Here is a 13,530-nt window from a genome sequence, read left to right as displayed (position 1 = left end):
ACTTCCTCTGTGATTCTGAGAAATGTAATTTACTTGTAAGGTCTATTATGAGAAATTCTGTTGGCTTACATAACTGGGCTTTCTTTCCTTTCCTCATGAGAAGATCTAAGTAAATAAGTAACAATGGAGTCACATTAAAGCTGAGTCTGGTAAAATGTCTTGCTATGTGCATCTTTTGTCCCTTACTATTGTTTCACAATAATTACAGAATCCCGAAGGGCCCACACAATCAGCAAAGGAGAACTTTTTACCTCTTTTAAATTACTTTTTAAAAATAATTCTGAGAGGCAATTTCTAACACATTTTTCCAGAAATAACTTGAAGCAGGTTACATAAAAAAAATATATACAATGAAGTTTAAGGGGGGAATAGGAATAAGAAATCAAAGACCAAAGGATTTGGCAACATGGGGTCAACTTTGATGGAACAATGCAGGTTTCCATTAACTCTGTTCTTATGTTTGAAAATCCTAATGAGTTTATTGGGCTTGCTAACAGAGCATAGGGTGGGGGTTTATTTACAGAAGAGTGGGTGCCCCCCATTTATGGCTGCACTGGAAAGTCCACACTCAAATATACATCCTGTGACTTCCCAACAGCTGCACAAAATGGTGGAAGAGGTGCCTTATGGCGTTCTTGGCTTATACACCCTTAGCCCCTCCCCAACATGCAGCTAAGGTTGCCTGATTGGGTGGGAGGGGTAACTGACTCCACCCCCATTGGCTCCTTGACAAGCATGGGATGGAGGTGTGACTATAGCTTGCCAGTTATAGTGGTTACAGGACACTTCCAGTTAACACTCCACCCCTCCCTCTGACTCATATTCTTTTCACGAACCTCTTTGGAAAAAGTCCCTGAGCCTTGGAGGGGGTGATAGATGTGCGGTGATCTTCCTGCTGTTGTGGCAAGGCACTGATCTTTTGGTTCTCTGCATCACCTGTTTTCCATGTGCTGTTGGCCCACGTCAGTGGGATTCCGTTTATTACAAGGATTTGGTGTTAGGATCCACAAATGAAGGAGAACATATTACTTGTTTTTCTGAGCCTGTGTTACTTCACTTAGTATAACCTTTTCTAGATCCATCCATTTACCTGCAAATTTCATTATTTCAGATTTTTTTTTTTTTACGGCTGAGTAGAACTCCATTGTGTAAATGTATCACATTTTTGTTAACCACTCATCAGCTGAGGGGCATGTAGGTTGCTTCCATCTCTTAGCTATTGGAAAAGAGGAGCAACAAATATGGTCGTACAAGTGTCTCTGCAATAGGATGAGTTCTTTGGGTATATGCCAAGGAGTGGTATAACCAGGTCATAAGGTGGGTTCATTTGTAGTTTTTAAAGAGTTCTCCACACTGTTTTCCATAGCAGTTGCATGACTTTGTAATCCCACGAGCAGGGAATGAGCATTCCACTTTCTCCACGTCCTCACTGGCATGTGGTATCATTTGTTCACTTGATCTTAACCAGTCTGACTGGGATAAGGTGAAATCTTAAAATGGTTTTAATTTGCATTTCCATTATTATTAATGATGTTGAACACTTTTAAGATGCTTCTTAGCCATCTTCATTTCTTCTTCTGAGAACTCTCTGCTTAGATCTTTAGCCCATTTTTTAATTGGGTCATTTGTTTCCCTGGTTCTTTGCTTTTGAGTTCTTTATATATTCTGGATGTTAAACCTCTGTAAAATGTGTCACTGGTGAATATTTTTTTCTCACTCTGTGGGTTTTCTCTTCAATTTCTTGATTGTTTCTTTTGCTGTAAAGAAGCTTCTTAGTTTAATGAGGTCCCACTTGTTTATTGTTGACCTTAATTCCTGAGCAACTGCTGTCCGACTTAGAAAGTCCTTTCCTACACCTATATCTTGTAGGTTACTGCCAATGTTTTCTTCTAATAGTTTCAGAGGTTCAAGTTTCACACTGAGGTCTTTGATCCATTTGGAGTTTCCTTTTTTGCAAGAGAAGGATCTAGTTTCATTCTTCTATAGGTGGAGATCAAGTTTTGCCAGCACCATTTGTTGAAGATGCTGTCTTTCCTCCATTGTGTGTTCTTGGCACCTTTGTCAAATATCAGGTGGCTGAAATTGCATGTACTCGTGTCTGGGTCTTCAGTGATGTCCCATTGATCTATGTGTCTATTTTTCTGCCAGTACCATGCTGTTTTTTATGACTATAGCTCTGTAGTATACTTTGATATCTGGTATAGTAATCCCCCCAGTGGTGCTCTTTGTGCTCAGGGTTGCTTTGGCTATCCAGGGTCTTTGTGCTTCCATACAAATTTAAGGATTTTTTTTTCTAATTCTGTGATGGGGATTTTGATTGATATTGCATTGAACCTATATATTTCTTTTGGTAGGATGGTCATTTTCACAATATTAATTCTTCCAATCCATGAGCATGGGAGGTCCTTCCATCCTCTGACGTCCTCCTCATCTCTTTCTTTAAAATTTAAAAAAATTTCGTTTTAGAGATCTTTGATGTCTTTGGTCAGGTTTATTAGAAGATATTTTATTATTTTTTTGTGGCTATTGTGAATGGGAGTGTTTCCCTGTACTCTTTCTTTGATTGCTTGTTATTGGTATATAGAAAGGCTACTGATTTCTGTAGATTAATCTTGTAACCTGCCACTTTACTGAAAGTGTTGATCAGTTCTAGGAGTTTTATGGTGGAATTTTTGGGATCTATTAGGTATAGTAGCATATCATCTGCAAAAAGGGATAGTTTGACCTCTTCTTTTCCAGTTAGTACTCCTTTAATTTCCTTTTGTTGTTTTATTGCTCTAGCAAGAGTTTCAAGCATATATTGAAAAGGAGGGACAATAGTGGACATCCTTGTCTGGTTCCTGATTTTAATGGGAATGCTTCCAGTTTTTTTCCATTTTGAATGATGTTGGCTGTGGGTTTGTTGTATATATCTTTAATTATGATGAGGTATGTTCCCTCCAGTCCAATTCCCTTTAGAACTTTTATCATGAATGCACACTGAATTTTATTGGAAATCTTTTCTGCATCTATTGAGATGATGACCTTTACCTGGTTTTGGTATTAGAGTGATGCTGGCTTAATAGAAGGAATTTGGGAGTTTTCTCTCCATTTCTATCCTTTGGTTTTTGTCTTTGAGTCCATTTATATGATTGATGATGTTTATTGACTTGTGCATACTGAACCATCCTTGCATCTCTGGAATAAAGCCTACTTGATCATGGTGAATGATCTTTTTGATGTATGTCTATATGCAGTTTGCAAGAACTTTGTTGAGAATTTTTGCATCTATGTTCATTAAGGATGTGGGTCTGTAGTTTTCCTTTTCAGTTGTGTCTTTTACCTGGTTTTGGTATTAGAGTGATGCTGGCTTAATAGAAGGAATTTGGGAGTTTTCTCTCCATTTCTATCCTTTTGAATAATTTAGTATTGGTTGGAGGTCTTCTTTAAATGTCTGGTAGAATTCTGCTATAAATCCATCTTGGCATGGGCTTTCTTTAGTTGGGAGGTTTTGTATTACTGTTTTGATTTCTGTATATGTTATGGGTCTGTTTAAGCTGTTGATCTCCTCTAAGTTTAACTTTGGTGGTTCCCATGATTTCAGATATCCATCCATTTTTTTTTAGGTTTTCAAATGTAATAGAGTATAGGTTTTTAACGTATTCCCTTATAGTGTTCTGGATCTTTTGGTTGTCTGTTGTAATGTTTCCCCAGAAAAGGAGGACTTAAAGACAGAAAAAAAGTGTTTCTTTAAAAAATTGGAAAGTTTTGAAACTATAAGTCACTTAAGAAGAAAAATCAGTTAAGTTCAGCTTTTCAGCGGTAGCTCTTAATTTTATTTAAAATCACTACATTTAATGTTCCTAAATTTTAGTTTCAAAAAGCTCCAATATTGGGGCTGGCAAGATGGCTCCGTGGGTACAGACATTTGCTGTGCAAGCCTGGCGACTTGAGTTCAAGCCCTGGAAACCACATAAAGGTGGAACCAATTCCACAAAATTGTCTTCTGACCTACACAAATGTGCTGTGGCATGTGCTCCACCCCCACATCATGTATACACACGCAAATATAAAGAAATAATTTAGAAAGCCATTATACTAATATACAAATTGTGGGACAGGATTAGGATGGAAGTAGAGAGAAGGATGAATTTAGAAATACATGTATAAGAGGTATGAAGAAATAAGAGATGATTTGCATTCTTCAGTCATTTTGTTTTATGCTATTTGTTAAATACAGCAAATTTTGAACACAGGGCGGGTCTAATGTCCTTCACATATGCATTACCCTACGTGAGCCATCGCCTCTTTCATGATCCTCCTGTTTCCCTGTCCTTTGTGTTCTACAGCATAGCTCAGACATCAAGCCAATTCATCCATATCACTGTACCCGGCAACTGCAGCTAGGTGTGCATATTTTAAAGCTCTGCAGCTTCTGAGTCCTATGACACTTCCAGAGTCCACTTTGATTGTATAGTTTTGAAATATTTTTCTGTTTATACCTGATTTGTAAGCTAAAGAAGTTCAGGTCAAGAAAAGCACGTCAAAATTATTTATTCTTTTGAGGATTTCATACATATATACTGTATATTTTGATCATATCCACCTGTTTCACCCACCCAAGTTCATGTCCTCTATTTTTAATAAACTACTGAGTCCAGTTCCTATTGTATGTATGATCGTGAGTGTAGGCTAGCTGCTGGAGCCTGGGCCACTCCCCTAAAGAAAATGGACTCTTCCCCCACAACCATCAACTGTTGAACGCTCCTCAGCTAGGACTGGAGCTCATGAGACCCTCCCCAATCCATGCTGGAATGTTGGCTAGCTTGATCTTGTGCAGATAACCACATCTGCTGGGAGTTCATAGTGTAATGGTCTTGGGATGCTCAAAAAATATTATCTCTCAGCAGTCCTTCCCATCCTCTGGCTCTTACTTTTAAAACATAAGTTTATTTCTTTTAAGATTCCTTAAACATTATAATTGGGCTAGAGATGTTGCTCAGTAGGGGACCTGGGTTTCCAGTACCCACATAAGGCAGCTCACAACCACTTGTAACTCCAGCTCCAGGGGATCTGATGCCTCTTGCCTCCACAGGCACCCACACTCATGTGCATATACCCACACAAACATACACATAATTAAAGATAAAATCTTTAAAATTTATAATAAAACGCACATACAACTATCTACTTACAGTGGGCAAGTAGCATTTTCACATATTTTCCTGGGATTTTAATACATCAACTGTTAACTAATGTAGTCCTTTTTGTGCCCTCTCCCTATATCTTTTTACAACCCACTTCCCTACCAGACACAGTTGCTCTCATATTTAAACTGGGGTATATGCATGTGTGTAGGGGGTGGGGGCTGGAGACAAGACAGAAGGGGGAGGGGAAGGAGGAAGGGAGGGATGGGGCAGCTAGGCGCCACCCCCTAAAGCTGCCACATTTTAGATCTGCATGGTAAGAGTTAGCTTCTGATAAAGCAGTTTGGCTCTCATTAACAAGGCTCCTAGTAGGAAAAACTGCTGACAGTTAAGAAAAGTTTGCTCTGGTGCTTTGTAGAATGTTTCCCTCTCCTCACCCCACAAATCAGCTGGAACACTGTTATTCTAGCACATTCCTTTCAGTTCTGGGTTCTGCACTATTGGAAGTTGGTTGGTACCAGTATGTGTAACAAAAATAATTACAAATGGACAATTCAATAGTAAATTCATTTATCTTAAGTTCTATTTGAATTTGTTGCTTTCTTAATTTAGCTTTTAATCAAATAGCTTAAAAACTCTAACCTTTATATTTACAGCTCTAATATTCTTATTAAATGAAAAAGCAAAAGCAAAACTAAAACCCAATTAAACATCAAATATATGGCACTCATTCTGGGGGATGGATGGAACTTTTGAAATTTGTCATGCTGGTGCCTAGAGAGTGGTGTGCTGGTTAGGGAGCCTCTGTTTGAACTTGTGTGACTCTTTCTCCTGAAGTTTGGGAGGTGTTTCTCATTTCAGTGGGGTGTGTGATAGTATGCCACCAGCTCAGATACTAGATTTGGGTGAGAGTTAGTTGTTTGCTTGACCCACAATATAACTAGAGGGTTTGGGGTTGTCATTGAAATGAAAACACAGAGTAAAAAGTTGTTATAGTGCTGGGGAAATGGTTCAGTTGTAAAAGTGCTAGCTGTGCAAGCCTGATGATCCAAGTTTGATCCTGAGAGCCTATGTAAGAAACAGGATGAGTGGCACAGTCTGTAATCCAAGCTCTCCTACAGCAAGCTGAGAATCAGAGAGTGGGGAATGACTCCGTGAGCCTGGAGTATTCAGCACAGCAGCAGAATCAAGAGAGACCCTGCCTCCACAGATGAAAGATGAGAACTGACTCCTGAAAGTTGTCTTCCGACCTCCACATGTATGCTGTGGCATGTGGATGCCCGCATACACACACACACACACACACACACACACACACACGCACACACACACAGAATTTTTAAAAAGTTGTTATAGGGACAAGAGAGATGGATCAGCAATTAAGAGCCTTGGCTGCTCTTGCAGAGAGCCTGGATTCAGTTCCCAGTACCCACATGGTGGCTAACTCGAGTTTCAGGGGATCAGAAACATCTAGGGGATGCCCTTTTCTGACCTCCGTGGCCATTGCATGCACATGATGCATTTACATACATGCAGGCAAAATACTCATACACATAAACATAAAGTAAAATTAAAAACTTATAGTGAACCTTAGTGATCTCATGAGATTATGTCTCAGTGCTTTGAAGATTCCTAACTTGGTGAAGGTAATGTAGGCAATTTTGTGTTCCAGTCTCTTTACTCTGTTCCACATTTCTTCATATCCCCTGGCCTAGGTTTTCTATGGATTCTTTCCATCCAGTAGCTCAGGTTAGGATGCAGGGGTAAAACTGGCTCAAAGATACTGCCTCCCTGAGGTATCATATTTTATCAGGCATATTTAGCATTACAACATCACCAGGTAATGAGAGGATTTTTATGGTCATCTATGCTGTGGATCCATTCATGCCCACGATGACCTATTTTGTGTGTGTGGAAAGTGTTTTTCTCATTCTTCCACGTCCTTAGGTCTTTGAAATGTTTCATGAGGGAACACCTCCCTCTGCTGGCTGCCAGGTGTAAATTTTCAATATGCTTTCCTCCCGTCTTCTACAAGCCCTTGACTCCAGGCTCCAGGATTTCTTTTCCTTTTTCTTTATTCTTTGACAGTTTCAAACATATACAACATATTGTGGTTATATTCACATCAATTACCCTCTAGTATCTCCTTCCCTTTTCTTCTGAGCCCCTTCTTCCCATCTAGCCTCCCAGCAGCTACACCATCAGAGAAAATGACACCCAGTCTTCCAGAAACCATGAATAAGTATTAGCTCCTCAGGTAGGGGTGGGGCCTTAGGAGCTCCTCTTCTGGCCATGGTGGAAAGTTAGAGGGTCCAGTCTTGTGCAAGTGTTCTTAGAGTTTCTTTACAACTCAAAGAAATCCACTGAGCTGTGGCTGGAAGAGGTGTAATTGCGAAGCCACAATCTGGATTTCTGACTAAAGTGAATGATTATGCATGGTGTCTGGTGAGTGAGCCCAGCTTCAGTGTCTATATTTATCATAATTTTCCTAAACCAAAATTTGCAAGTTGTTACATGTGTATCAATTAGCTCAATTCCCAGAAACTCTAGCATAGCTTTTCTTTCAGATGGCTTTCATTTCGAGTACCTTCCTTCCTGATTTTCTTTGCCAGCCTCTGCTTGATAGCTGTTGAGTTCTTTTAGTTTCAGTAAATAGCCCCTTCACAGCAGCTTAAGTGAAGCCAGGGAGGGAGCTGAAAGGACAGTGAAGCATTACCAACTGAGCAAGGATGTCCACAGAACCTGTATCTTGGATTTGAGGTCCTTACACCAGGAGTCCCAGGTCCTTCCTCTAGTTCTGTCCCAAGCAGGTGTGCCAGGCCTGGCTGCCCTCAGCAGATTTCTTCCTGTCTCTGCTTGCCCTTTCTCCTCCTCCTGCCTGCTCTCCTCCCCAGAGCTTCTGCTGTTTCCCAACTTTGCTCTATGCCAGCTCCCTGTGGTCTCTCCAACCTCTCCACACTCTGTGCCTCATGACCTTTCAGCCTTGATGTTCACCACTGATTGACTTATTTTCCTGACATTTCAGTTCTGTTCTTGAGGCAGAAATCTAAGCCACACTTCACCTCCTACACCACTTTGGTGTGTATGTGTGTGTGTGTGCATGCGTGCGTGCGTGCGTGCGTGTGTGTGTGTGTATGTGTGTGTGTATCAAAGGCCTCTGGCCAAGCCACGAATTACTAGTTCAAGAGTTTTCTTCCAGTTGAGAACCCTACTGGGAATATGGCTCTAAAGTAATGAGATCATTACTGTTGAGAGAGAGAGAGAGAGAGAGAGACAGAGAGAGAGAGAGAGCAAGAGAGTGAGAGAGTGCAAGAGAGAGAGAAAGAGAGAGAGAAAGAGAAAGAGCGAGAGCGCTCAGTTCCCTCCCTTTCTTCTCTTTATTCAGTAGTCCAGGACTCCAGCCCATGGGATGGTGCTGCTCACAATCAGGTTGGGTTTTTGCACCTCTTTAAAAGGGTAGAGCCAGAACTGAAAATGCCTCCACAGGGCTCTCTGCTCACAATCAAAGGAAGTGTCATCCCAGGGTCAGCACTGAAGGAACACAGAGGCTGCTGCTCCTGTGGTCCAAGGAGGTTAGACTGCATTTCAAGCTGACAGCTGAACTTGGCAGTGCTGTCTCTGTGGAGCTGGTTTCTCCATACCCACTTGTCTGAAGCTTTAAGCTCACCCATTCTCCTTTCCTTCACAAACTGTACATTTTTACCTCTTTCTGGTCCACTCATTGCTCTCTCTCACTGTAGACCTGGATGAGAGCAGTAGATAGTAACCATGATACAACTTGAATGTTGCCCTGCCTTGAGATTTCCTCCATCAAATAAATTCGTTCATTACTTTTGGCTTCAGCCTTACTCAAGTTTTCTTAGGAAGCAGCTAGATTCTTTCCTAGAATGTAGAATGGTCTTTAACCCTGTCCCTGAGAGAGTCTTTGTTCCTGCCTAAAACTTTGTGAGCCAGATACCACCATCCACACTTGATTGCATGATCTTCTAAACTCTCACTAGAACGGCCCACTAAACTCTGCTTACAGCATTCTAGGGTATCTAGCCCACAGCTCCAAACTCTTCCACAGCTGGTTCCAAAGTCCTAAGAATCACGAGGTCAGGTTTATTGCAGAAAAGGCCCTGCTCCTCAGTACTAATTTCAATTTTCTGTATTAGTTACTTTTCCCACTGCTGTGGCAAAATGTCTGACAAAAGCAACTTAAATAAGGAAGGGTCCATTTTGGCTCATAGTTTGAGGATTCAGTCCGTTGTGGTGGGAACCCATGATGGCAGGGCATGAAGCTATTGGTCATGTTGCATCCACACAGGAAGCAGAGGGCAATGAATACTGGTGCGCAGTTCAGTTTCTCCTTTTTGTTTAGTTCAGAACCCCAGCCTATGGGATGTGCTACCTACATTCAGGGTGGGTCTTCCTTCTTCAGTTAAACCTTTCTGGAAGCACTCTCAAAGACATACCACGCACGAGGTATGTTTCCCTGATGTCTTTAAATCCAGTGATGTTGACAATGGAGGAGAACTATCATTGATGGGGAGAGTGTGATATAACAGAATTGCCTGGGGATGCCTCTGTGCCAGGGGCTGAAGGTGGGTGGTTTCCTTTATAAAGGGATGTGGGTGTGGTGCATCATAAAGTGACCCTGTTCAGAAGCTAACTGCTGAGTTGGAACCCTTGTCTGGGAGTTAAGTGATTTGACTGCACAGGAGGGGGCTGCAGGTTCCTACAGAACGGAAGTTTCAAGATATATCTCAGTGGAATGCATCTTCTCTGTCCTTTTTCCATTTCCATTTGTGTATCAGTGTTGAGGGATGCAAGAATGGCTTGTGTAGGCTGGAGAGGTACACACAAACTTGGTCGGCATGTTGACTGGTTGGTTGATGAAGGACAATAGATTGGAATGGAGGAGAGTGGGATTGGGATTGGCACTCTGTTGCTCACTGGTAGAGCAAATGTGTGAATTTAGAAAAAGGAATTAGTCCTTCCATATACTTTCTTCACTCATTGACATCCAGAAAAATTGTAGCAACTAGGAACCATGATCATGAGGCAAAAGGAACCCTCAGAAGTCATGCTATGCAGCACTTGCTTGCCTGTCAGTAGCTGCCTTGTTGGGCCAAGAGGAGCACCATGGTCATCTCAGCCTGCCTTAGATCTGCAGGTGTCATGCAAAGACTCACCTAGCTACTGAGTAGAGGTCCTGCTCATTCAGGGAACACACAAACATAGGGTTAGGGATATTGAAAACACTTTGGAAGACAGATGTGACAGCATATGCCTGCAATCTTAGTACTTGGGAGGCTGAGGAGGGAGGATTGCCATGAGTTCAAGGCTAGCCTGCACTTCAGAGTGAGACTATCTCAACAAACAAACAAAACTAAAATGTTGGGAGGAAATGAACATTTATTGGATACTTTCTAAGATAGAGGATATATTATCTGTTACACATATTTTTATAGGAAATTGGTGTTTGATAACTATTATCACTTCCACTTTATATCTAAGGAAAGTGGACTTAGAGATCCATCCAGGACTGCTGTTTCTGCTGTGCAGGACTTAAAGAATGCTATCTACCTGCAGTTAAAGTAGCCACTTAGAGGAGAAGCTGACGTGTCAGTTGTTTAAGCAACACTGTGGACAATTAACAGAGCTGAGATTCAAACCAGGTTGAATGATTCCAAAGCCTGTGTTCTTTTTATTTTATTTTAGATATTAGACATTATTCTTTGACAATTTCATACATATATTTTGGTTATTTTCACCACCTATTACCCTGTCTCATCACTCCCCTTCCAAATGCTGAACTCCTTCTTCCCAACAAGTCCCCTCCAATTTTATGTCTTTTTTTTGTGACCCATTGAGTATAATCATGATTACTTATATGAGCCTGGGTGGGGGGTTATTTACTGGAATACAGGCAACTTAATAATGGTTTTCCCACTGAAGACAATGCCCCCCCCCCACAGCAACCAGTAATTGCCAATAGCTCCTCGGAGAGGGTCTCATAAGCTCCTTCCTCATTCATGGTGGAATGTTGAGGGGTCTCATCTTGTGTAGGTAACCATAGCTGCTGTGTGCTCATGGATGCAATGCCAGGTCATGTCCAGAAGACAGCACTTCATGGTCCTCTGTCCCACTCTTGAGCTCTTACATTCTTTCTATTCCACTTTGCAATGTTCCCAAGCCTTGGAAAGGGTAATATATATGTTCCATAATAACCACTTATTCCCAAAATTTTGACTAGTTATGGATCTCTACATTAACTGTTGCTCTCTGCAAAGAGAAGCTTCTTGGACCAAGGCTGGATTAGAGCAGCACTAATCTATGGGTATAAACATATATATTTAGAAGGCAGTTTAATACTGTGCTCATTTAGCAGAACAATGGTATTAGGTTTCCTCCTGGAGCCTATGACCTTCCCAGCCATGGACTTTTGACCAAGTTTTTACAGTCACAGGTATAAATTCCTTTCTGTGGTGCAGGCCTCAAATCTAATCAGAAGCCATTGGTACCCTCATAACAATCATGCCATTCCTGTAGCAGTGGGCACATCTTGCCTGACAGGTTGGTAGTATAGAAGGCAGGGTCCACATCCAGGAAAGAGCATTGGTGATTTTTGTTCCTCAGCAGCTTCATAGCACCTTCTGGCACTATGAAAGCCAGCCAGCTGGGAGGAAGCTTCCAGGTCAGTTCCAACTTGATTTCTCCATGTCCTTCAACCAGTGTGTGTGTGTGTGTGTGTGTGTGTGTGTGTGTGTGTGTGTGTGTGTGAATGTGTCTTCAGCAATTGGGTCTTACCATCTAGGTCTGGTAGGCAACCAAGAGTAATGGCAATATCCTTTACTGTTTGGGGGACCTATGGGGCCTCCCTGACCAGTAACTCATAGGGTGGTATCCCATGCTGGCACGGGGGTTTTGTTTAATTGCTGTGGTTTCTGGGAACAGCATTAGCCACCCATGCAAGTTACCTCTGTGCCAAGTCTTTTTAAAAATTATATATTTTAATTAGCTTAGAAAACAATAGGTTTCCATGACCTTTTCATCTATCATTAGAGGCCTGTGTTCTTTCTGCTACATGAATCCACTGGAGACTCCAGGAGTGAAGAAGAAATTGCACTTAATTTTTTTCTCTCTCGGAGAGAATTCCATTTACCGGTTCTGAAATTGAGAAAGAGAGATTTTATCCAGTAAAGACAGCAACTTCATAGAGGGAAAAGTTAAGTGTTGTGTATGATAATTGCTACTTTCCTGGGTGTTGAGCTATAGAGTCCAGTAAAAGCTGTGCTGGCCTGGATTGTAACCAGAACAACATGATTTGAAGTCAGCCTGAAAACTAGGTTTTATGCCTCTGTTGGACAGCGTTTGTCAACTTGACACAAACTACAGACAGCTGGGAAGAGGGAACCTAACTGAGGGCTTTTCTCCATCAGATTGTCCTGTGTGTGTGCCTGTGGGGCATTTTCTTAGTTGCTAATTGATGTAGGAGGGCCTAGCCCACTGTGGCAGTGCCAAGCCTAGGCAGGTGGGCCTAAGCTGTTTAAGAAAGGTAGCTGAGACCACTGCTTCTTCCTGATCCTGTGCATCCAGAGCAACTCAGTTCTTTCTCAGGTCCCCAGGAGCACTGCTTCTGGGCCTGGCGCCACCCTCACCTCCCTCTGCTTCCCTGGGCCTGCAGGACCCACAGGCTTCTCTCCAACCACAGGCTTCTCTCTCTGGGGTAAGTCGATTCGGCACTCTGTGCCTTGACTCCCCCAGCCTCACTCACCCTCCCATCTCTCCCACCAGTGTCCTCCTAGCCTGGGCCCTGTCCCATTCCTTGTCTTGGTGCTCCAGACACCTGGGGAACCACTACTGCTTCTTCCAGATCCTTTGCATCCAGAGCAACTCAGTTCCTTCTCGGGTCCCAAGGGGGGCTCTGGGCCTGGTCCCACCCTTACCTCCCTCTGCCTCCCTGGGTCTGCACAACCGGCCAGCCTCTTTCCTGGATGCCCGGGCTGACCTTTTCTCTTCCTGTTCCTTTGCATCCAGACCAACCCAGATCCTTAGTGCAGTCCCCAGGAGCCCTTGAAGCTGCCTCCTGCCCCCATCTTCCTTTGCATCTCTGGGTGGCATGGCCACCAGCTGCCCTGCCAGCATCTTTCCTGGGCCCGGCTACCAGGCCAGTCCAACCCCCGAATTCCTGAGGCCAAAATCTTTCCTGGAGGGATCCAGACCTTAGAAGAAAGGCTGAGAGCATCTGATCCTCATCTGACTTGGGCCTCTGTGGGAACACCTGAAGACAGAAGCAGTCAGATCACTCCAACATAAAATCAAAAGTGAGAACCGGAAGCTTAGAGGAACCAGCTTTTCATGCCCAAAAAGCAAACCACAAAGACACATAAAGTTCACAAAAAGAAGCAGACCTAAA

The sequence above is a fragment of the Nannospalax galili genome, unplaced genomic scaffold, assembly GCF_000622305.1.
Source record: "Nannospalax galili isolate Female #2095 unplaced genomic scaffold, S.galili_v1.0 scaffold335, whole genome shotgun sequence".
In the NCBI taxonomy this organism is placed as follows: Eukaryota; Metazoa; Chordata; class Mammalia; order Rodentia; family Spalacidae; genus Nannospalax; species Nannospalax galili.
Note: the sequence above shows the minus strand (reverse complement) of the source record.